At 42.9% G+C, this 21,528-nt stretch overlaps 1 protein-coding gene across 16 annotated transcripts in view; it reads left to right on the forward strand.

Moving 5' to 3' along the window:
• The window catches only part of ARHGAP26 (Rho GTPase activating protein 26), a 419,433-nt gene that overhangs the window by 22,010 nt on the left and 375,895 nt on the right, over positions 1 to 21,528 (forward strand). Inside the window, exon 1 of one of the 16 annotated variants that reach the window (XM_077897681.1) lies at positions 829 to 872. The exons of 14 other annotated variants lie outside the window; for them this stretch is intronic. The gene's annotated coding sequence lies outside the window, so the exon portion shown is untranslated. Of the gene's footprint in view, positions 1 to 828; positions 873 to 3,571; positions 3,828 to 21,528 lie in introns of those variants that run through there. One more of the 16 variants, XM_077897684.1, reaches the window with a different exon arrangement.

The raw sequence follows: 21,528 nt of genomic DNA on the forward strand, positions 1-21,528 counted from the left end.
TCTTAGATGTTTAATTTAGGGTGGGTAAAGAGAGAGAAGGAAGATCACGTCTGTCTTTGTACACACAGATGACCTGTTTGGTGACATCCAAGCACTAGAGACTCATTGACCCACATCTTTTTCTCCTCCTCCTGTGTACAGGCCGTTTAGGGCTCTGGTACCAGAGTTACTACTAAAAATGTGTTGCCAAAAGCAGATGTCTCTATCCCTGCTGACTTCTCAGTTGTAGGAAATTAGCTCATGACCTAGAGACAGAGAGCACCGTGGCTGTGCTTTCCATGCTGGAATCTTTAGAGGTGGCAGTGGAGTGAGACGGGTCATGGGGGATTAAAAAAAATCCTCCTCCTAAAACACAAGCTGGCTGTGTTTCCCTGATTATACACCACTGCCCCTTTCACTCTTCGGCAATTTCTACTTTTTAAATAAATAATGAAATTAAGGTTCTTTCTGTGTCAGAACCTTTACTCTGTTTTCCTATCAAGCTGTTTTTGAAAGTAGTTTTAATCTGTTTGGGGGGAACATCTGTAGCTTATGTTCCCTGAGGGCAGGAGTTAAAGGAACTTTGACCAGTGTGGGAGAGACAGAAGCCCATGGGAGAGCCCCTGAAGACAACAGGTGCTCTGTTGGCTGTTTTCTGCCAGCTTTGTAGGACAGCATGAGCCCACCCCTGCCCTTGAGTCACTGGGCCATAAACAGGACATGCTGAATGACCTAGAGGTCTGACTTTCGTTCCTTTGCTTGTCCACTGAAATGACCAGGCTGAGGCCAGTTGCCAAGCAACCCTGGACATAATAGAAGCAAGAGAACTCCTCCACTGACTGTTATGTTCCCTTTGCCTTTTTTCTCTGTTGTCTCTGTGTAGGGGGCTTGAGGTATACTGGTTTTGGGTGGGAGGAGAAAAAGTGTACTAACTGGAAGTCTTTTTTTTTTTTTTTAAAGATTTTATTTATTTATTCATAGAGACACAGAGACAGAATGAGAGGCAGAAACACAGGTAGAGGGAGAAGCAGGCTCCATCCAGAGAGCCCGATGTGGGATTCGATCCAGGGTCTCCAGGATCACGCCCTGGGCTGCAGGCGGCGCTAAACCGCTGCGCCACCGGGCTGCCCTAACTGGAAGTCTTGATTGTGGGTCTTACCTGTTTAATTCTCACCAGTCCCAGCTCTTACCAGATAACTCGGTGTTACATTGGAAGGCTCTAGCATCTGTCAGAGAGCTCCATGTTCCCTGATCACGAGGGAGGGGAAGAGAGGTAAAGTCTTTGGTGTCAGCACGGACGTTGAATCTTGGTGAGACACTCCACCAACAGTGAATGCAGCTTACCTTAATGCCACCTTTTCAGTTGGTTTTAGTAAGGCCCCTTTGTAGACATGGTGCTTCCACTCTGTGCCAGACAGGCTGCTTTCTGTCATGAAGGAGGGAAGACCCAATCCTAGCTGCTTAAGCAGAAAGGTAATTCATTTTGATATGTAGCTGGAAAGCCCAAGGATGTTCTAACTTCAGACTGGCGTGAGTCCGGTGGCTCACACAATGTCTATAGGGCCCTGGTCTCCCCTCATCTTTCAGTTCTGCTTTCCTTTAGGCTGGTGCCATTCTCAGATGGCCTCTTCCCTTGTGTTGGCAAGATGACTTGTAGCCAAGAGTTCGAATTGAAGCCCGGAGCATGGTTCTCATTGGCTTATTATTGAGTCACGTGCTCATCCTTGAGCTACTCTTTGAAGCTCTCCTAGCCTGAACCCAGAGTGGAGTCAGCAGCATAGGAAATAAATGTTCTAAAAGTCAGAGAAGGGTGCTTTCCCAGAGGAATATTAAGGTGCTATAAATACAGAAGAAGGAGGGATAGCTGCCAGGTGGCCAAGGCAACAAAATTCCTCCACACTGGCCTGAGAAAATTGAACAGGGTCATCCAGGGAAGAGAAAGGGCTCTGCCTCCCAAATATCTCATGGTTCTTTTTTTTTTAATATTTTATTTATTTATTCATGAGAGACACAGAGAGAGAGAGAGAGGCAGAGGGAGAAGCAGGCTCCATGCAAGGAGCCCAACTCGGGACTCGATCCCGGGTCTCCAGGATCACATCCTGGACTGAAGGCGGCGCCAAACCGCTGAGCCACCGGGGCTGCCCTATCTCATGGTTCTTATCCACATTTGGATAAGTTAATGTGGGCTATCAGGGTTTTTTTCTATTTTTCTTTCTTTCTTTCTTTCTTTCTTTCTTTCTTTCTTTCTTTCTTTCTTTCTCTTTCCTTTTTTTCATTCATTCATTCATTCATTCATTTTTTTTTTTCCAGAGTACGTTTTAATGTAGTTACCTTGGAAGTTCATATTTGGAGAGGGACAAACAAGAGATAGTTTGGAAGCATTGGGCCCCATCAGGATTGGTCAGACTGTGGGCAGCCTGAGAGTAGAGTTTGGGTTGGGGGCCTAGTGAGGAGGGGATGAGGTGTCAGGTGGATGTCAGGGTGAGATGGGACTACTTCTGCTGGGACAAATTATAAAAATAAATGGAGAATGCTACATGAGGACTATTAAGTAATGTAATGGGGACATTACATTAATCCCCATTAATGAATGGGGATTCATAACTCGCTGGCTGACAACTGCTTGTCTTATGGCCCTGCTAGTATGAGAGCTAGTTCTCCATCTTCCAGGGCCTGACTCTTTTACCTTATGAAACTTAGGGTTTGGGAAACTCCCATCCAGTAGACCTTATTTTGAATCTGCCCATGTCTATATAGTATAGTGGATTAGACTCCAGGGGTTGGCCAGACAGTAAATATTTTAGGTTTTGCAGGCCATGTAGGATCTGTTGCAGATGCTTCTTTGCCTTTGTTTTTACAACCCGTTAACATAAAAACCATTCTTAGCTCATAGGTAATACAAAAAGCAAGCCAAGGGCCACAGTTAGCTGAGCCCCATTGTGGGTTATGGAGCCACATAGTCCTGATTCCCAGCCTTGTCTGGATGGCTTGTGAACTCTGTGGTCATTTTAATCTCTCAGAGACTCATTTGTCCCAATTTTCTCTTCTATAAAGTGGGTCTCACCAACATACTCACCTCATGGGGTTATTGTAAGGATTGCTGAGAAAGTACTGGCTCTTTGGAATCATGATGTTGACTCTTTACCACTGTAGAGCATATTCTGGCTAGGGAAACCAGGCTGAGCATTTAAGAATCTTTGTAATTTCCGTTGTTTTTCCTCTTTTGGTGCCTTCTTTTTTTTTTTTTAAAGATTTTGTTTTTATTTATGAGAGTGAGAGAGAGAGAGAGAGAGAGAGTCAGAGACACAGGCAGAGGGAGAAGCAGGGTCCATGCTGGGAGCCTGACGCGGGACTCGGTCCCGGGGCTCCAGGATCGGGCCCTGGGCCGAAGGCGGGCGCCAAACCGCTGAGCCACCCAGGGATCCCCTGGTGCCTTCTTTTTCTCTGTTTTGGACAACTCTTCATCAGGTTTTGGGAACTTGATGCCAATCTCAGTTTCATTTCTGGTTGTGTTCAGGAAGTGACCCACATTTTAATCCATATTTGGCAATAACTGAAATAAATTGGCTTGGTTCATTGTCAAAATGCAGAATATGTATTTGTTCTGCTTCCAGCCTGAAATTCCCTTCATATCCACTTTTTTCACTACATTCCAGTTTATCAGCCTATCAAGGCCTCTTATTAAAGGCAGAAGGAGAATTGTTTTTTTTTTCCTTGCTTTATCAGAAAAAAATATTAGAATTGTGGATTTTTTTGTGTGTGTTGAACCTGGTGGATGGATGGACCGGTTTGGAAAAGGACTGAATTTCTCCCCTGAATCTCTGCCCTGCTGCCTGCAGTTTGTACAGGTAAATTATGATGGAATGGATGGGATTCCCATCACCTCTCGGATGCATGGTATCCTGGAAGCAGGTACCTTGTTTAGATCTTGGCTCTGTTGTCACTTCCTCAGTGAGGTCTCCCCTGACAACCCTCCTCACATCCCACTTTTTCTTTCATTCTAGTTTTATCTGTAGTACTTTTCTTATTCTAACATACTAGATAATCTGTTTATTATGGTTTCTGTTTGTCTCTCCTTACTAGAATGAAAACTCTACAAGGGCAAGGTATTTGTCTTGCTCACTTCTATATTCCTACTGCTTTAGAATGGTTTCTGGTACATAAATAAATATTCGTTAAATGAATGAATGCTTTGATTCCTATATCGGAATGTTTACTACATCCTATTCTTTCTGGCCTTGAAGTCATGGGACTTGGGTTTGAATATTGACTCTGCCACAAATTGCCTCTGTCTTTGAGCAAATCATTTAATCTCTGAGCACTGTAGTTTTCTTATCTTTAAAATAAGGGGTTAGAGTAAATGATTGCTATAGTTTCTACTTGGTCTATAGTTCTGTGATTATAATCTCTGGTTAAAAGAAACGATGTACTGCTATTAAAATTGCCGCATATATTTACTACAAAGTTTGAATTTCTGTGGTGGGCTAAGTGAATTGAAAGAGAATTTCAGAAAAAGTTTTCAGAGGCGCCCTCTGCCTTCACTAAAACAGTTCTCAAGTGTTTTAGTGTTGTTGCTTTCAAGAACCTTTCCATTAGCCCCTTTAAGATAAAGCCTTGATATCTAGACAGGGGTTTCTGAGTCTTGCATACTTGGGCCCTGCCCATTTCCTCCAGCTGCACACTGCCTCTGTGTCTAGGCCCTGTGTTGCTGTCCTTTTGATTTGTTTCTGCTTATTGAATGAATGATGTGTTTCCTGGCTTCAGTACACTGAATATTTCTGTTCCTTCTACCCAGTGTTCCTGGTGCCTTCCCCATATGCCTTTGTTTGGCCACTTCCTGCTCATACTTTAGGTCTCAACTCATGGTGGATGTAGACTTAGGGAGAAGGGATTGGCAACAGAGTTCCAGTTCCACTGGGGATCTCCCTGGCTGAAGTGTGGAGACAGAAAAGGGCTGAGTTTGCTTAGGAACTGTAGCTGGTCTGGGTTGGCTGGAGCATCTCTGCAATAAAAATGCTAAGGTTTTTGGGATTAGATTCTGGAAGGCTTAGGTGTTGCACCGTGGAGTCTGTCTTCCTTCAGTGGGTACTAGGAAGCCATTCTAAGTTTTTGAGCAGCATAGTGACATAATGAAAGTTTTATGGACTAAACAACACGGATATACCTTGAACAGCACTGAAAATATAATTTCTTTAATCCCTAAAGCATATTTGGTGGGGAGAGGGTAGTGATAAATTCTAGGGTTCCTATTTTGTACATGGGGAAAAGCTGGAAGTCAGTGATTAAAGGACTTATTTTAGGCGTCATAGAAAAGCAGTATTGAGCCAATATGTGTTTTTATAATTAGGTAGAATGGTGGTCTGCAAGATTCATGAATGCTACAAGTGGTTTCCTTCATTTTTCAAGCGGTTAGTATGGTGAATAGTTGTGTTGAGTGTTGAGAGGCAGTCTGTCAACTCATGACTCATGCATGCTTCTGGAGTTTTGACAGAGACTTGGATTCTGTTTAGAAGATAACGGGATGCCTTTGGAGGTGGATTCAGGTTGCTTCCTTCTATCATGATAGTACTCATCCTGTGTGGTTGCTATATGTGTAGATTTAGCAAGATCAAGAAGTAGGAAGATGGTGATTACTCTGCTGGTTAGTTTAGGAAGAGTGCTTTCATAGTAAACGTCATCTGTGATTCTGTTTATTTAAACGTTAAGGTAGGTATTTGGGTTTTGCACCTTTGTTAAAGATTGTGTTTAAAGCTAGCTTTGAAAATGAGACTGCTGTGGTATAATAGCTAATCTCTGGTGACTGCTTACCACACTGCATTGGATCTGCTTTGCAAACTTTAATGTGCATCCAGATCACCAGGGGCCTTGTTAAAATGCAGATTCTTAGGTGGGCCTTGAGACTACATTTCTTACAAGCTACCAGTTGATATTGATGCTGGGTTGCATGTGCTAGGCCTGGATTTCCCTTCACCTGACTCTTTTGCCTTTCCTCTCTGCCCCAGCCTTTTTATTTCTTGGCATCTCAGATACTTCTGCAGCCAAAATGATCTTTTAAAAATGAAAATCCAGTCTTATCATCTTACTGCTTGGCTCCCCTTTATACTCCCCATTGTACCCACATATAACGCCTGGCCCATTTGCCTTTCCAGCCTCATCTTATACTGTCTCTGCATTTTCCAGCCATCAGGCCCCTTTCCTGTCCCTTTTGATGCTCAAGTGCCTTCCACCCCAGAGCTTTGGCACACATAGTTCCCTCTGATGCAGTGCTCCTCTACCTTCCTTCTCCTTGCCATTCCTCCTTCCAGTCTCAGCTCAAGTGTTACTTCCTTTGGAAGCTGCCCCTGGCTTCCTAGTGTAATAACCTTTTGATCTTGACTCTTGGGCCATTGCCAGGCTAGTCTGGCACATAGCTGTGGCCAGCATCAAGGAAATATAGGGGGTTTTGTTGGTGCATTGCTGTATATTCTTTTCTAACTGTTCTCTCAAGTGGAACATTGTGCATCATTTTAGGAAGTTGTAGATTGCACAAGAGGTGCCTTTCAGAAGCTACTCTGCTTGGAAGGGTGGTGATGGTGAAAGTGTACTTGATGTGTAGGAGGAAGGGGATGAGCAAAGAGCTTCCGCCAGGAACAACTCCTGTCATCTGAAGCTGGGTTTGGAGGCTGCTGTTTACACATGTACACATTTGGTGAACGGTCATATGTCCTTCTCCCTGCCCCCATGCTTCTCCTTTTTCTCTTGTTCTTGCAGTTTTATAAAAGCAGAAACTAAACCCCAAAGGAAGGAATTGCCTAGTTCAGGGCTGTAAGAGAAAATAAATCCAGGTCTGATTACAACCCAGGCTTCTTTACCCACCAGGCCAATGCTGGTGTGCATTTTGCTTCTTGAAGACTTTTTTTTCAGGATTTTATTTATTTATTTGACAGAGTGAGAAAGTGCGCACAAGTTGGGGGAGCAGGAGAGGGAGAAGCAGGCTTCTTGCTGAGCAGGGAGCCAGATGCGGGGGGGCTCCACCCCAGGACCTGAGCCGAAGGCAGACACTTAACCAACTGAGCCACCCAGATGCTCCTGCTTCTTGAAGCCTTTGACAGCTTCCTGGGTGTGTGAATAGCCCTGTTTAGATGGTGCTCTTTCTTCCCCAACTGGAAGAAAAGTCTGTGTGCCAGACTTTCTGCCTTGAAGAGATGCCCTGAATGTGTTTGGCAGAAAATCTAACACACCTCACTAGTTTGGTCACCTTTCCTGCCGTGTCACTCTTTCAGCAGTGACTACTGTCAGAAGTAACATCTGTGGGCTTTTTCGAGGCATGTATTAATGGTCTCCCCTGCTCCCAATCCCACTTTGGGGATCTGTCCTCTGCATTTTGGAGCCTTCGTATAATGTACTATAACTTAGACTGTATGATCACTTCGATTTTAATCTCTGTGGGCATGTGGCTATGTTGTAAATTGTATAGTGAGTGGCATGTAATAGCCACGCCACACGTGGTCATAAGGAGGAATGTCTTAATTTGCTATATATCAGGCTGGCACACCTCCTCCCGTCTTTCAGCAGTCCTGGCAGTGATTCTTTGAGGCTGAGGGTGTTTGTACCTGTGAAATCCTCAGCAGGATTTGTTCTGTGAGCTGTAGGGAGTGACATGAACCACAGGAGCACATTTGTAATTGGCTTCACAGCTGCTTATTCACTTGCTTGAATTCTACTGGCTTGGGTTGTGGGACTTACAGTGTTAATGGCTCGGTCCATCGTGGCAAATCTAAAGGTGGTACCTCGTTATCTTCCTATTAGTTTTGAATGTGAGCTTTGAGAGGGACCATGCTTATCTTCCCATTGTTTGCTACAGTGATCCAGAGAGCCTTGAGTACAGAATAAATAACTATAGAAAATAGAGACTAAATGGATGAAGGATGAATATATTCATTCTAACCTAAAAGTTGGGGTGTAGAGCGGGGGAGGCCACACAGCTTATTCACGTCTGTTCTCTGTGACTCATTGGAGTCCCCTCCCTCCTTTGCTCCCTCCCTCCCTCCCTCCCTCTCTCTCTCTTTATTTTTGGCTCCTCTTCCATTAAACTGCCATCAGAAGGCCAAGCTCTTTTTCTTTTATAATCCCATTATTTATGCTTTATTACTAGACCTGCTTGTGGTGTTAGCTTACTGATTTCCCGTCTTGCCATGACTCCTCTCAGGAGCCCAGCATTGTGTTCTCATGTGCTTTGACCTTCCCAGTTGTATGGTGTCTCTTTGTAAGATGGCAGTTATTACTATCAGGGTAGGAGCACATGGGGGCTATGGCTGAGAGAGATGGAAATGGTGCGGGTTTGTTTCTTATTCCAGTCTAAGCAAGTATCCAGACCTCTTAGGGCTCCCAATCCTCTCATGAGGAAGACTGGGTCTCTGATGGGGCTCTGGGCAGAGAATGTGTGTGTGTGTAGGATTCAGTTGACAGTTCATTGTAGGTGCTGCTTCCTGTGTGAGGCATCTTTGATTGCAAAATGTGTGGCTCTGATTTAGTTGGTTGGAGCACAAGGCTGATTGCTTTTTCTTTCTTTCTTTCTTTTTTTAAATAGTTTTCAGGACATAGCTTTGATTCTTTTCTTTGGTCTTGAGCTGTGGAGTTTCTGTAGAAACCTTTTAAATTGTGTTTTACACATCATCCAGTTCTACCTCCTGTCATCTTGAAGTTTTATCCATGCTTCTAGTGCTGCCCTGGCGAATAGTGACAGTTATAATTAATATCTGTAATGACACCCTGTGTGCCAGACTTTCTGTAAATCCTGTACACACACTCATTGAATCCTCAAAATAGCCTTATATAGTGTCACTGTTGGCACCATCTCCATTTTACAGGTGAAGAAATCCATGATAGCCATTTGGAAAGATATTAGATTCCCCTTTTTGTTAAAACCAACAAAAACAAAACAAAAAACCTAAGCATCCCTTTGAGAAAAAGGAACGTGTACCTTGCCTGAATCATAGGCATATTTTCCAGGCTTCCTGCTAAGGTGTAAGATTCAGTCCAGCCCTCCCCTCCCTTCTTTTTTAGAACAGTTACCAAGGAGATATATTGCTTTCCAAAGGCAAATACGATGAAGATTTCCCCCTGCTTTTGGCTACTCTTTTGTTTGAAGAATGTCACCATATCCAACTGTTTTCTTTTCAGGGAAGAGGGATGAAATGTCTTGTCATGAACTCTTGTGGTTAGAGTATTCCAACCTCTCAGGGAAACATTGCATTCTTTAAAAATGAATTAAATCCACGCCATTCCTGTTCATCTGGAATGCCAGCCATTGGTTAGAGTGTCCAAATCAACATTTGCTTTCCGTCTGCTGAGACCAAGAATGGATGTGGGTTAGATTCAGTCACCTTGTGGAAAATGGATAAAACTGGCCTGAAAAAATGAACATCAAAGAGGATCTGGTCTGTTCCTTCTTAAATCCTGGCAGCTCCAGAGGTGATGAGCATTGAGAAAAACTGTTTTGTGTTATTTTCTATAGGAATGAGGCATTTGTTTGCCACAAATGTCCAGGGAACTAACTTTCTTTATAGAAATGACTAGTTTTGTCAGTTGTAGTGCCATTATCACAGGTCGTGAGGCTGTACCTGGACGGGCTGAAGTTGCCCTTTTTCAGAGTTTGTTTGAAAATTCTTCTAGTCTCATTTTCAGAGTATCCTTTAATAAAGCTGAACCCAAAGAGTGGGATTTAACACATTGAAGTTTGGTCACCGTTTGTTTTTTCTGTCCTGAGTTTTAGTAGAAAGTCTCCTGGGAAGTGAAATTGCTGAGGTCTGGAGCAGGATGGAAGAGAGAAAAAGCCGTTTTCATCATCATACAAAGGGGTTTCAGAGTGCTTTGTGGATTGAAGTTTCTCTGTTTTATTAATGAGAAGTAGGTATTGGACCAACATTTGATAGCTTTGTTGAGATGTAATTCGCATGCCAAGACACTGGAAATTTGGAATTAGCTCAGCGACATGGTAGACTGAGTCTGGGACTCTGGTGAAAAGAACCCTAGACTTCACTTTTTGGTTCAAATTGGGAGACCTAAACTTGAGTTTGATTCTTCTTTCTCTAAGCCTCAGTCCCTTACCTGTAAGATAGAGATAATAGTACATAGGCCTACTTCATAAGGCTAATTGGAGGATTCAGTGAGCTGATAGAGCATGTAAAGTGCTGAGCAAGTGCTTGCACATCCTGAGTAAATGGTAGCTGGTGTAGACCCTTAAGCCAGCTTCAGACATAGACTCTCATTGAATTTGGGAACCTTATCTTTCTGGCCTATATAGTTGTGTGTGTGTGGGTGGGTGATGGTGGTGGTTAAAGAATAGTTAACTGAATTGAAAGTTTGTTGCCTTATGTTAGGGAAATTAAGTAGTTACCTGTGGTACCAATTTAACCTAGAGTTACCAGATAAAATACAGGATGCCCAGTTAAATTTGAATTTCAGATAAAGAGCAAACATTTAGTAGTGTAAGTCAGTCCCCAAGTATTTGTTGGTTACCTTAATTTCAGCTGGTTGTCTTATATTTTTATTTGCAAATTCTGGCAACCCTAGTATAATCTCATTGTTTCCTGTTTGGAATATTTTAGCTACCTTTATGATTACCACAAACGAGGCAAGGAGTTTCCAATAGAATGTAGGGATGTGATTTTATTTGTATTTCTCCCATAGCCCCATCCTTTGTTGTTGCTAGGAGAAACCTGGCCTTTCACGAGTAGTCCCATCAAGCACTGAAACACTGGTTGCATAGCAGCCAAACATCTTTGTTGAGAAACAAGCCAGAAGGAAATCTCTCTGATGACACTTCCTCAACCTCATAGTATTGCTGAGCTTGTGCTGAGGGAGGACATTTGGAATGGAATTGAAAATGTCTGGCCATGATGTTCGCTTTTCACCTTGGGGCTTCACGGGTGCGAACTCTGTGGCATCCAGGGAACTGTGTTCTCAGGCTTCAGGAGCCATTTGGAAGCCTTACCTGTGCAGGACTCCAGCAATGAGCATCCCTTGTGTATGGTCTAGGGAAAACATGAACACTAAAGAAATAAAACCCTGCTCCTTGATAACTGAGGAATGTATTGTTTCATAGAGAGATAGGATCACCATGTATCAATAATTGCAATAATTTAGTGAGCACTTCCTTTGTGACTTTGCTTCAACACTGGTAGGTGCTTTCCATGCATTGTTATAGTAATCTTCACAGCAGCTCCATGAGCAAGCTCCTGTGACATCCCCATTTTCCCATTAGGAAATTGAAGCTTAAAATAATGGGTTGAAGCCTGAAGTCACATACAGGTTAGTCTGTCCTATCTTGTCTCTTGAATCAAAAATTGCATGTATAGGTTGAATCTCATGAAATTACCAATATTTTGCCAACTCTTTTTGACCTACAATGACAGTTGCATGTGGAAATCAACCTAGTCCAAAAAATTCGGTGGTATACATATGTAAGAACACACACACTCACACAACCCAAATCACCATTATTACATGTGACTTGTGTGTTACACATGACTTACCGAGACTGACTGGGGTGAATGAGATATGTGGACCTAGTTAAGGCTCATCAGAGAGGCTTTTGGGAAGTTAGTTTTCATTTCTTCACTTGTTCACTCATCATTCACTCAGTATAGTTCACTCATTGAATAGAAGTTCAAGGAACTCTGCCAAACATCACCTTAAGCATAACTTTACTTTTTCAATTAAAAAAAAAGATTTTATTTATTTATTCATGAGAGACACAAAGGCAGAGATGTAGGCAGAGGGAGAAGCAGGTCCAGGACCCTGGGGTCACAACCTGAACCAAAGACAGATGCTCAACCACTGAGCAACCCAGGTGCCCCTATTTTTTTCACTTCTAATCATGAAAAATTTTGCTCCTGCCTCTTTATGGTGAATCCTTTCACCCTTAGGCAACTACTGTTCTGTTTTCTGTATGCTGGCCATTTCTGGACATTTCATAGAAATGGAATCATGCAATATGTGGGTTTCTGTTTCTGGCCTAATATTTTCCAGGTTCATCCATGTTTTAGCATGTGTCACTAGTTCAATCCTTTGTGTTGCTGAGTGATATTCTGTTGTATAGATATGCTACATTTTGTGTTCCTGTTCATCAATTAAAAAATATTTAGCTCATTTCTACTCTTTGGCTATTATGTACATTGATACTATGAATATTCCATACAAGTTTCTGTATGGATATATATTTCCATTTTTCTTAGTAATTAGGAGTGAAATTATGGGGTCATATACAAAATTTGTGTTTAACTTGAGCAGATATTTGAGAAGGGAGAGTGAAAAGTGGGTTTATACAAAGGCTCAAGAATGGAAAGCAGGTTTGGTTTACTTAGCTAGGCAGTGGTGACCTGGAACCTAGGAAGGAGAGCTAGGCATATTTTTAACCATGAGGGTGAAGAAGGGCAGCTGGAATTAGCTAGAGAGATCCTGATGTTCATGAAGACTAACGCTGCTTTTCTTATCATATTTGGCAGCATGGGGAAACGGCTTCTCCATCCATTGTTGTTTGTGGATACAAGCATTGGAATACTATTTCATGATCTTCCAACACTGATAGTCCTTAACAGAAAAGTAGTGATTCCTCGTTCTAGAATATAAGTTCTCAAATGCTAAATCCCAGTTTCTGCTGAGAAAAATATGGACAGTATAAATAGGAGTTTTTTATAAAGCTAAATTAAAGCAGAGGTGTCTTATTCTGACAGTGTATCTTTCTTACTATTTTGGAATGGTAAGACTATTGTTTTTCTATTAAGTGATAGGGGAAAAAACATTAAAAAAAAAAGACTTATTCATTTATTTGAGAGAAGGTGGTGTGTAAGTGGCACAGAGGGGCAGAGAGAGAAGGAGAGAGAATCCTCAAGCCGGTTCCCTCGCCACCGAGCATGGAGCCCTTCACAAGGGCTTGGTCCCATGACCCGGAGATCATGACCTGAGCCAACATCAAGAGTGGGATGCTTAACTGACTGAGCCAACCAGGCACCCCCATGAAATGCATTTTTTAAATGAGTGTGCTTGCCAAATAAAATATTGGCAAACAAATGCATGTGTCTGTGTTCGTGTTTAAGTTGGTTATTTAGATCACCAAATCTGGGAACCACTGCTCCAGAGAAAGATTTGGGAAGGAAGCTGTTGGAATCCATGGTGGCCCTTGTGTTTTGCCTCTTGCCTGGTTTTCTTCTATAATCATGGAGGATAGGCTACTGCGAGCAGTGTCTGGATAAGACCAATATAAAAATTAAGAAAATTTAAGAAAATTAAAAATCAAGAAAAGACCCTCACAAGCACGCAACCCCATTACTTAGACATATGACTCCGTAAATACATGTAGTCAATGGGCACAGGCCATTTTTAATCACTTTGGTTGTATGAGGAAGCTAGAACCAAGCTCAGGTTAGATTTCTTCTACATGTTTGGGCTAACGAGCAGTTGATTCTGTTCAAAGTAAATGGTTGTTTCCTTTGAACAGGTGAGAGGTATGGGGCAGGAAAGAACCTGGTCCTGAGAGTGGAGGGAGCCCTTAGTCCTTCTCCAGAGTGCCTGTTCTCTAGCTTGGGGTTTAGGGAGTGGAATTTTTCTGTAACATGATCTTGAAGTACACAAAACCATTTCCCCAATTAGTAACAATAGTGATGATGCCATTCATGACATTAATAAGAGTGAAGTGCATTGAGCTGAACACTGGGCCAAGTGCTTTCAGGCATGATGTAATGTGACCCTAGCAACAATTGTGTTGGAGAGATATGGTTATTCCATTTTTGTGCGAAGCAGTTTAGGGTCAGGAATGTTTAGTAACTTGCTCACTTAACTTGCCACTGGACGAGAGACACCGAGCTCACTGCCAGTAAGTGGACAAGCAGGGATTCAAACTCAGCTTGTTTTCTTAAAAGCCTGAGCCTCTGAGTTCAGCTCTTTCTATCCCAGATTTCATTTCCAGGGGCCCAGCACTTTGGATTCACCTTCCTTGTGGAGGTCTTGTGTGTGAAAAGGAAGTTGAGGATGGATTCTGTGGGCTGTGCCTATTAGCAAGGCCTCCCTGAGGCGATCCACACAGCTCTGGTGTGTCTAACATGCTTTATTTGCTGCTCCTCTGTGTACAGACGATTCTATTGATTCAGCCTTGGGAAGTCTTTGCCCTGGCTGACCTCTTCACCCCTTTTGTTGATACATGCCCAGAATCTTCAAGTTCACACCCGAGTTGCAACCCCTGGCTCCTGGGGCTGAGGATGGGATGTGAGCACCCAGGCCTGCTGCTCATGGGTGTCTGTGGGCCAGAGGGTTCTGCTGGGTCTCGTGCAGGTGGCTCCACGCCTTGCCTGCCCTTGGGAAATGGAGGCTATTTGTATGTTATCTTTATGTTGTTCTCACAGGCCGTATTTTAAAGGCTTTGCCATTTTAGTGAAGAAGGTAGGTCGAGAAATGAGAAATCCGAAGGTTATTTTCATTTTTCTTCTGTTTTTAAGTTTAAGATTGTATTTTAGAACAATATTGGACTGAACAACAGTTGTATCTCTTGTGTTTGTTAAACTTGGGCCATGACTGAGGTGGTGAAAACCCATTCATCTAACTAGTATTAGATTTTGTTTATTGGTACTGAAATACTTTTCTCCCTTCCCTATTCTTCCCTTCCATGTCTCCTCCTCCTCTCCAATTTAACACTTGCCTTAGTTTTATCTGCAAAAAACTGAAATATGGCTGGCATTTCTAAGTTTTGATAAAATGAAGTTGCCAAGGCACGAAGTAGTTTTACAGGATTTGGCCAGAATCAGACCTGGAAATCAGGTTTTTTGATGGCTAGCCCAGCTCATTTCCTTCGTACCACATTTTGGAACAGACTGGCCATTGACAATGAGATCTGAGGACTAGGCAGAAACAGAGGCCCCTCTTAGCTGGTGGTTGAGCTGCGTCCAGTGTAGTCCATTTGTGTGGGACCAGGGTTGACCTCCAAGATGGACCAACCAGCCCCAGGAAGAAAGAAAAGTTCTTTTATCACTGTGGAGGGGACCCTGGCTCCTATGCACTGCTGCAAGTTTCTACCACTGGAAGACAGTTGCAGAGCAACTTTTCTTACCATGGATGAACTCAGAACATACGCCTTAACCTTATTTGGCACATGTCTTACTAAGCTTGTGTCCTTTTACTTGTCTAATACTCCGGCACCTTGCCCATCAGTCCGTTGGCCCTTTTTTAGGTAAGTGCCTGTATGACCGGGTCTTCTGTTTTTAAGTCATGAACCTTGACTTTTATCAAAAATTTACAACTTTTCAAAGAACTTAGTTGGATACGATTGCATGAAATGGCAGTATTAAGTTTTGTAGTGTAGACATGTTAAAATAAAACTCGATAAAATATACACTTTCAGTTTCCTTTTTGAATAGTCTTGTGTGTTTTATCAGTCTATGTTAGACATTTTTATACTCAAGTAATCTGTGTTCATTGTTGAATGTTTAAAAGATTCAGATAAGCAAAGAGAAAGAGGAAAAGAAAGGAAAAAAATTATATACTGTAAATAAAAACCCCTTGAGAGAAGCCAGGATGTGGAGGGCTTTGAACTTCTCAGAAGGAGGGGTTGAGTCAGTTGGTGTAAGTCATTATCATTCCCAGAATCATTCTTCTCTTCCTTGTTCCAGATGCTAGAGATCAAAACAGGTTTGGGTATCTGAGCATGTGCTGGAGGAAGTCAAAGTAGCATTCACCTTGCTGCATTTTCTTATGAGTCCAGATGTTTCGGGGGCTAGAAGTCCTGCTCTTAATCTACCATCTACTAGAGGTGGCTGTGAAAAGGGAAAATTGGGGGTCTCCTGTTTATACAGTTGCTAGTTCTCAAGCAGAAAGGGGGAAACAATCTTAGAGTCATACTTCTTGGCTTATTCCTTCCAGCCCTGCTGGAGCTGTCCACTTATTCACTCATTCATTCTTTAACTTAGTCATCTATCTGTCCATTCAGTATTTGATACTTGCACTTACTGAGCACCAGACAGTGATTGCATTTGGCTCTGGGAATACAGCATGAATAAGATAAATCCCTGCTCTCATGAGCTTACATTGGATTGGTACAAGTTTTGGTATTATTACTTCCCTTTCAGCTTTTCCTTCTAGGGCCAGGAAGTCCTCCTTCTGTCCTCTGGAGTTGACCAGACTCCTGGATTCTGTCTTTGGAGCTCAATTTACCTCAGACCCACAGCCAACCTGAAACTTGATCGTCCCCAACTGGGAAGGTGAGGAGAAGACTGCATTTAGCCAGCTGAGTTCTTCTCAAAATGGGACTTTACTTTTGTTTGAGAGGAGCAGGGGAGCAGATCACAGAGGGAGGGGTTCCTGGCTTTATCAGAGAGAGAAGGCCTCATTGTGTGTTGTTGTTGGAACAGGTCCCAGAGACCTCGGTACGGTTCTTTGGACAGGGCTGAGCTAAGCTACCATGCCATAAAGTAATAGCCGAAAGAATCAGTGTGGAATTTAGGGTAGTATCAAAGGGAGCTCTGTGTTACAGCTCTCTCTAAGCAAAGGGCAGGACTTCAGTCCTGTGTCAAGCCCTGTTGTTAACTTCGTCACGTATTAATGAACATGCCTTTTGTGTCTGTGTGTCTGTTTGCACTCTTTCTGTGTCTTGGTCCCTCTTAATCTCTTACCGCTTTCTCTTTAGGTCTTTCTCTCATTGTATAGTCATTTATTCAGGGATTTTGACAGAAAATTTAGAATTTAGTGTCTGTAAATTATCTTTCTTGAGCTATGGCATAGTTGGGTGGATGGGTGAGTTGCAGGGATGGAGGTGTTTGACACAGAAGTTAGAACGTTCCAGGAAACCGTATTTGCCAACCTTTTGTCACTCACTTATTTCCATGATGATTTTCTGTCACATAGATGTAACACCTATTGCTTACCTATTTCTTTAAATGTGAGTACTTATTCTTTTTGAAAGGACGCTCTTTGTTTTTAAAGGGCATTTCATAACTTGGTCATAAATAAAGCACCTGTATAATTTGCTCACAATAGAAGGTAACCATAAAAATCAATATGTCAACTCTAATATTTATTTATGTGCCACCTAAAATGATTTTGTACACCACAAGCTTGCCAGCATATTCCTGGAGAGTCAGAGGAATAAATCTCCCCCCTTCTAGCAACTGGCCTTCCATCTCCCCTTCCTGCACTAAAGTGAGTCACTAAATATGACCACAGGTTGTATGTGAGCCCTCAAGGGGTGTCACAGGAATGAGGGAAGGGACCATTTTTGCTTAACCCTGTGTCCAGTCATCTGTGGCACTGGTCCCTTGATTAACTTTGCTCTGAACTCTGGGTGCAGAGTGACATTGCTGGTGCTGGGTAGCAGAAGGTGCAGATGCTGAAATGTGCAGTGGACCAAGCCATCTACACACCGGGGGATGTTTCCTGAACTCCTTTGCAGGTTTGCTCCATCCTGTGTATCAGAGCAGGGGCTGATGCCAACTGCCAGGTTCATGTCCCGAGCTTGCTCCTTCTGTGACATTGACAAGCAACTTGTTCCTTCATTTATTCAACAAATAAACGTTGTGTGCCTACTATGTGCCAGCCACTGTGTTAGGTTGTGGGATATACTAGTTAACAACCTGGTGTGTGTGCGTGTGGTGGGGAAGTGTGTTTTCGCAGAGCTTCTGGCCTTATTTTAATCTGTTTAATGGGAGTAATAATGCCTCTCCCTCCTCTGGTTATTTTGAGGTTTCAGTGAGCTGCTGTACATGAAGTGTGCTTCTTAGTTTTAGCACAGTGGCTGGCTTGGCAATTACTTAAATACTAGCTGCTTAATAATGTTGTTCAGGTGCCCAGCGTTGTATCAGGCTTTGAGCCCATTTCTGCTGTATCTTCAGCAGCACCTAACTGAAATTTTGCCTCCTTATTGCTTAGTGTTTAAGTAATTCTTAAAACCCCACAGCCTCTAGGAAACTTAGATGGCTTGGAGCCTCCTCACCTAACCATAGGACTCTAAAAAAACCCCTGGCCACCCTCTGAAATAAGCTTACTCATCACCTACCTGCCACGATTAGTTGACTTTCTCATGACCTGGATGACATTTTTGGGAAGGGATCTTTTGTCCTTTTGTTGACTGTGAAAGGCTCCCCTCTCTCCCACTTTTTCCCCCATTGTTACCTCCTTTCTTCTGTAGTATAAGAGAGGTTTGGGCAGAAATCCTTGCCCTGCAGGGCACTATTTAACACAAATTTATTACTACTTACGGGAGAAGCCCATGATACCATAGTTGGTCTAAAACAGAAGTATTGGTGCTGGGCCTTGGCACTTGTCTGTGAAGGGATTATTTTAATTCTATTCATTTCTGAAAGAACAAATTCAGTGCATCACCTCTGTAATTAACCACACAAACAAGGTTTTGTCCTGGGTCCCCTGTCCCAGTGGCAAAAGTCTCCATGACTCAAGCACTAAGTAGCCTGTCTGATAGTGACTTTTGTGCCCAGTGACCCTGCTGGATGGGCCACTGCCTCAGAAGGGAAACCCAGCTGGCCTGTACCCTGCATCAAGTGATGGGGCAGTTACTTAGAGTCTGGAGCAACTTGAACGCTGCATATTAGTGTATCTTTGTTTGCTAGGGTGACTGTTTCAAAGTACCACAGACTGGATGGTTTAAACAACAGATTTATTTTCTTCTAGTTCTTGAGGTTAGATGTTGGATATTAAGGTGTTGGCAGGATTGCTTTTTTCTGAAGCTTCTTTCCTTGGCTTGTAGATAGATGATTGTCTTCTTATTAGGATTTCACGTGGTTTTCCCTCTATTGAATTCTGGTCTGTTTTTATAAGGACACTAATTATATTGGATGAGGGCCCACCCATATAACCCGATTTTACCTTAACTACTTCTTTAAAGGCCCAGTCTCCAAATACAGTCACATTCTGAGGTACTGGGGATTGGGGCTTCAACTTATGAATTTTAGGGGGATATGGTTCACCCTGTAACAGTGTGATTCAGGAAGTCACTTCAAAGTATATTCCTTGAGTAAGCCTTGAGTTGCTCAGATGGGTCTTTGAGGGTTTTAGGAAGAACTGAAGGCAAGCCAGCTTCAGGGTCACCTCTGTAGATCCTCAGGGAGGTTGACCAGGCCTTAGTAGGTGGACAGTTTCATCCACCACAGGTAGGTAAGCTTTGATCATTTACCTTGTGTTCTGGCTACTTCCAAAAACAGTTTGATGAAGGATTGGTTGATAGGGAACATACAATATGGTCTACCAGACAAGACTCAGAACTTTGTCAAGAGTTGGGAAAACCATGGCTAGAGCTTTCCAGTAATCTGAACCACCCCCTCCCTTTCCCTTCCGGTTAGAGGTATTATAAACAGCGACTGCCTATAAGAGGGGTTTGGAGTCTGTTGACTTTGGCCGAGATGTAGCCTGAGAAGATTCATCAGTTTCTAATTCCTGTTCTCTCAGGATATTAAGTATTGCAATGAACTGGAAAACTTTTCGTTATTAAAATTGGGAGAAGAGTTGGGGTGTTTTGAGGGAGACCTGGAACAGGAAGGGAGCTGACACCAGAAGTTCGACTGCATTCATTTAGAGAATGTTTTATCTTTTTTGCATAGTCAGTGCTCAGTAGTTTAAATATATGGTACATCAGGGGCTGTTAAAAAAAAAAAAAAAAGTTGGATTCCAGAAGTGCTGACATTATAGCTAGTTTGTGAGGCAGAGTAGGAGCAGTTAAGGGTTAATTAAGACTGTGGAGTACCACTGACCTGGTTCTCATCCTTGCTCTGCCTTGCTCTGCGGTGCAACAGCTGTGTGACTTTGGACCAATTATTAACCTCTCTGAGCTTCAGTTTCCTTATATATAAAATGAGAATGATTTTGGTACCTGCTTCATGATGTGTTGTGAAGATCAGGCGATAATGCCTGTAACTCCCTGAGTCAGTGCTCAACAATCATTAGCCATTTGCTAGCCTCTGTATTAGCAGTGCAGGATGATCCCCAGGCTGGCTGGTGGTTAGCTTCTAATTAAGAATAAGAAGGGATCCTGGTGGCTCAGCGGTTTGGCACCTGCCTTCAGCCCAGGGCGTGATCCTGGAGTCCCGGGATTGAGTTCCACATCGGGCTCCCTGCATGGAGCCTGCTTCTCACTCTGCCTGTGTCTCTGCCTCTCTCTCTCTCTCTCTGTGCGTCTCTCATGAATAAATAAAATCTTTAAAAAAAGAGTAAGAAGGGAGGGAGGAAAAAAAAAGAAAAAAAGAATAAAAAGGATTGTATTATGGAGTTACATGGGCTTGCAGGAGTTTTGTTGGGTTCCAACCTTGTTTGCTTTTCCATTTCTAGCAGGTGAACATACTTTAATTTTTTTTTTTTTCGAGAATGACACTCTGCGGGAGAATATTTCTTTTAAATGGGAAAGAAGCATTTTTTAAAATTATATTTGGTGTTCTGCTAAACAGTGAAGGTTGGTTAATTTTATTGGCTAAAAAAAAGCACGGTAATTAAGTGAGGATCAGGCATTCATATTTACTACACACATTTGTTGCGATGTCCCTGTCAACTTCTTGCATCCTTATTGTGTTTCCTTTGCATTCTCCAGTGACACTGGCTTTTTTTCTCTTGCCCATCACAGAGCCTTGGCATGGGTCCCTGGACCCATGCATTTTTTGCAACTTCCCCTTTTTACTACTCCTACTTTAGACTGATCTCAGCTTCACTCACAGCCAGAGTGGCTGGCCCTCCTGGGCCCCCTATAGGACACTGTATTTTTCCTTATGCAGCACAAAAGCTGTAGCTAACTGTCCACACAGAAAGCACCCAGTGGGGTGCCTGGCAAATGTTGGAATTCAGTTAATGTTAGTTTTCTTCCCTGTGCCAGAAATAAGGGACTCAGGTGGGCAAACAGGTGGGAGGGGAGGGAGTAGGATGAGGGTGTCAGCACAGCATTGAGGTAATGAAGCTCAGCAGGTGGCTGGAAAAGCAGGAGTGGAGATGGCAAAGGGAGAAAAATGAGTTTCACCTTCGTAGAGTTATTGTTGAAGCCAAAGGAGAGAGAAGGGATGTCTTAGTCTGTTTAGGCTTCTGTAACAGAGTACCATAGACTGGCTGGCTTAAGAAAACCAGACATTTGGGGCACCTAGGTGTCTTAGTTGATTAATCATCTGACTCTTGATTTTGGCTCAGGTCATGATCCCAGGGTTGTAGGATCAAGTCCCGTGTCAGGCTCTGTGCTCAGTGTGGAGTCTGCTTATCCCTCTTTCCTCTGCTCTCCTGCCTCAAATAAATAAAATCTTCAGAAGCAACAACAAGAAAACAGACATTTATTTCTCATGGTTCTGGAGGCTGAGTCCAAGATCCGGGTGCCAGCATGGTCAAGTTCTGGTGAGGGTTATTGTCTGGGTTGCAGACTGTTGACTTATTATATCTTTTCATGGCAAACTGCAGAAGGAGGAACAAAGCTCTCCACTGAGCTCTCTACTCTTTTAAGGGCGCTAATCCTATTGTGGGGGTTCTCCCTTCATGATTTCATGTAATCCTGATTACTTCCAAAAGTCCCCACCTCCTCATACTTTCAGGTTTGGGAATAGGTTT

Source organism: Canis aureus, chromosome 5 (genome assembly GCF_053574225.1).
Source record: "Canis aureus isolate CA01 chromosome 5, VMU_Caureus_v.1.0, whole genome shotgun sequence".
Lineage (NCBI taxonomy): Eukaryota > Metazoa > Chordata > Mammalia > Carnivora > Canidae > Canis > Canis aureus.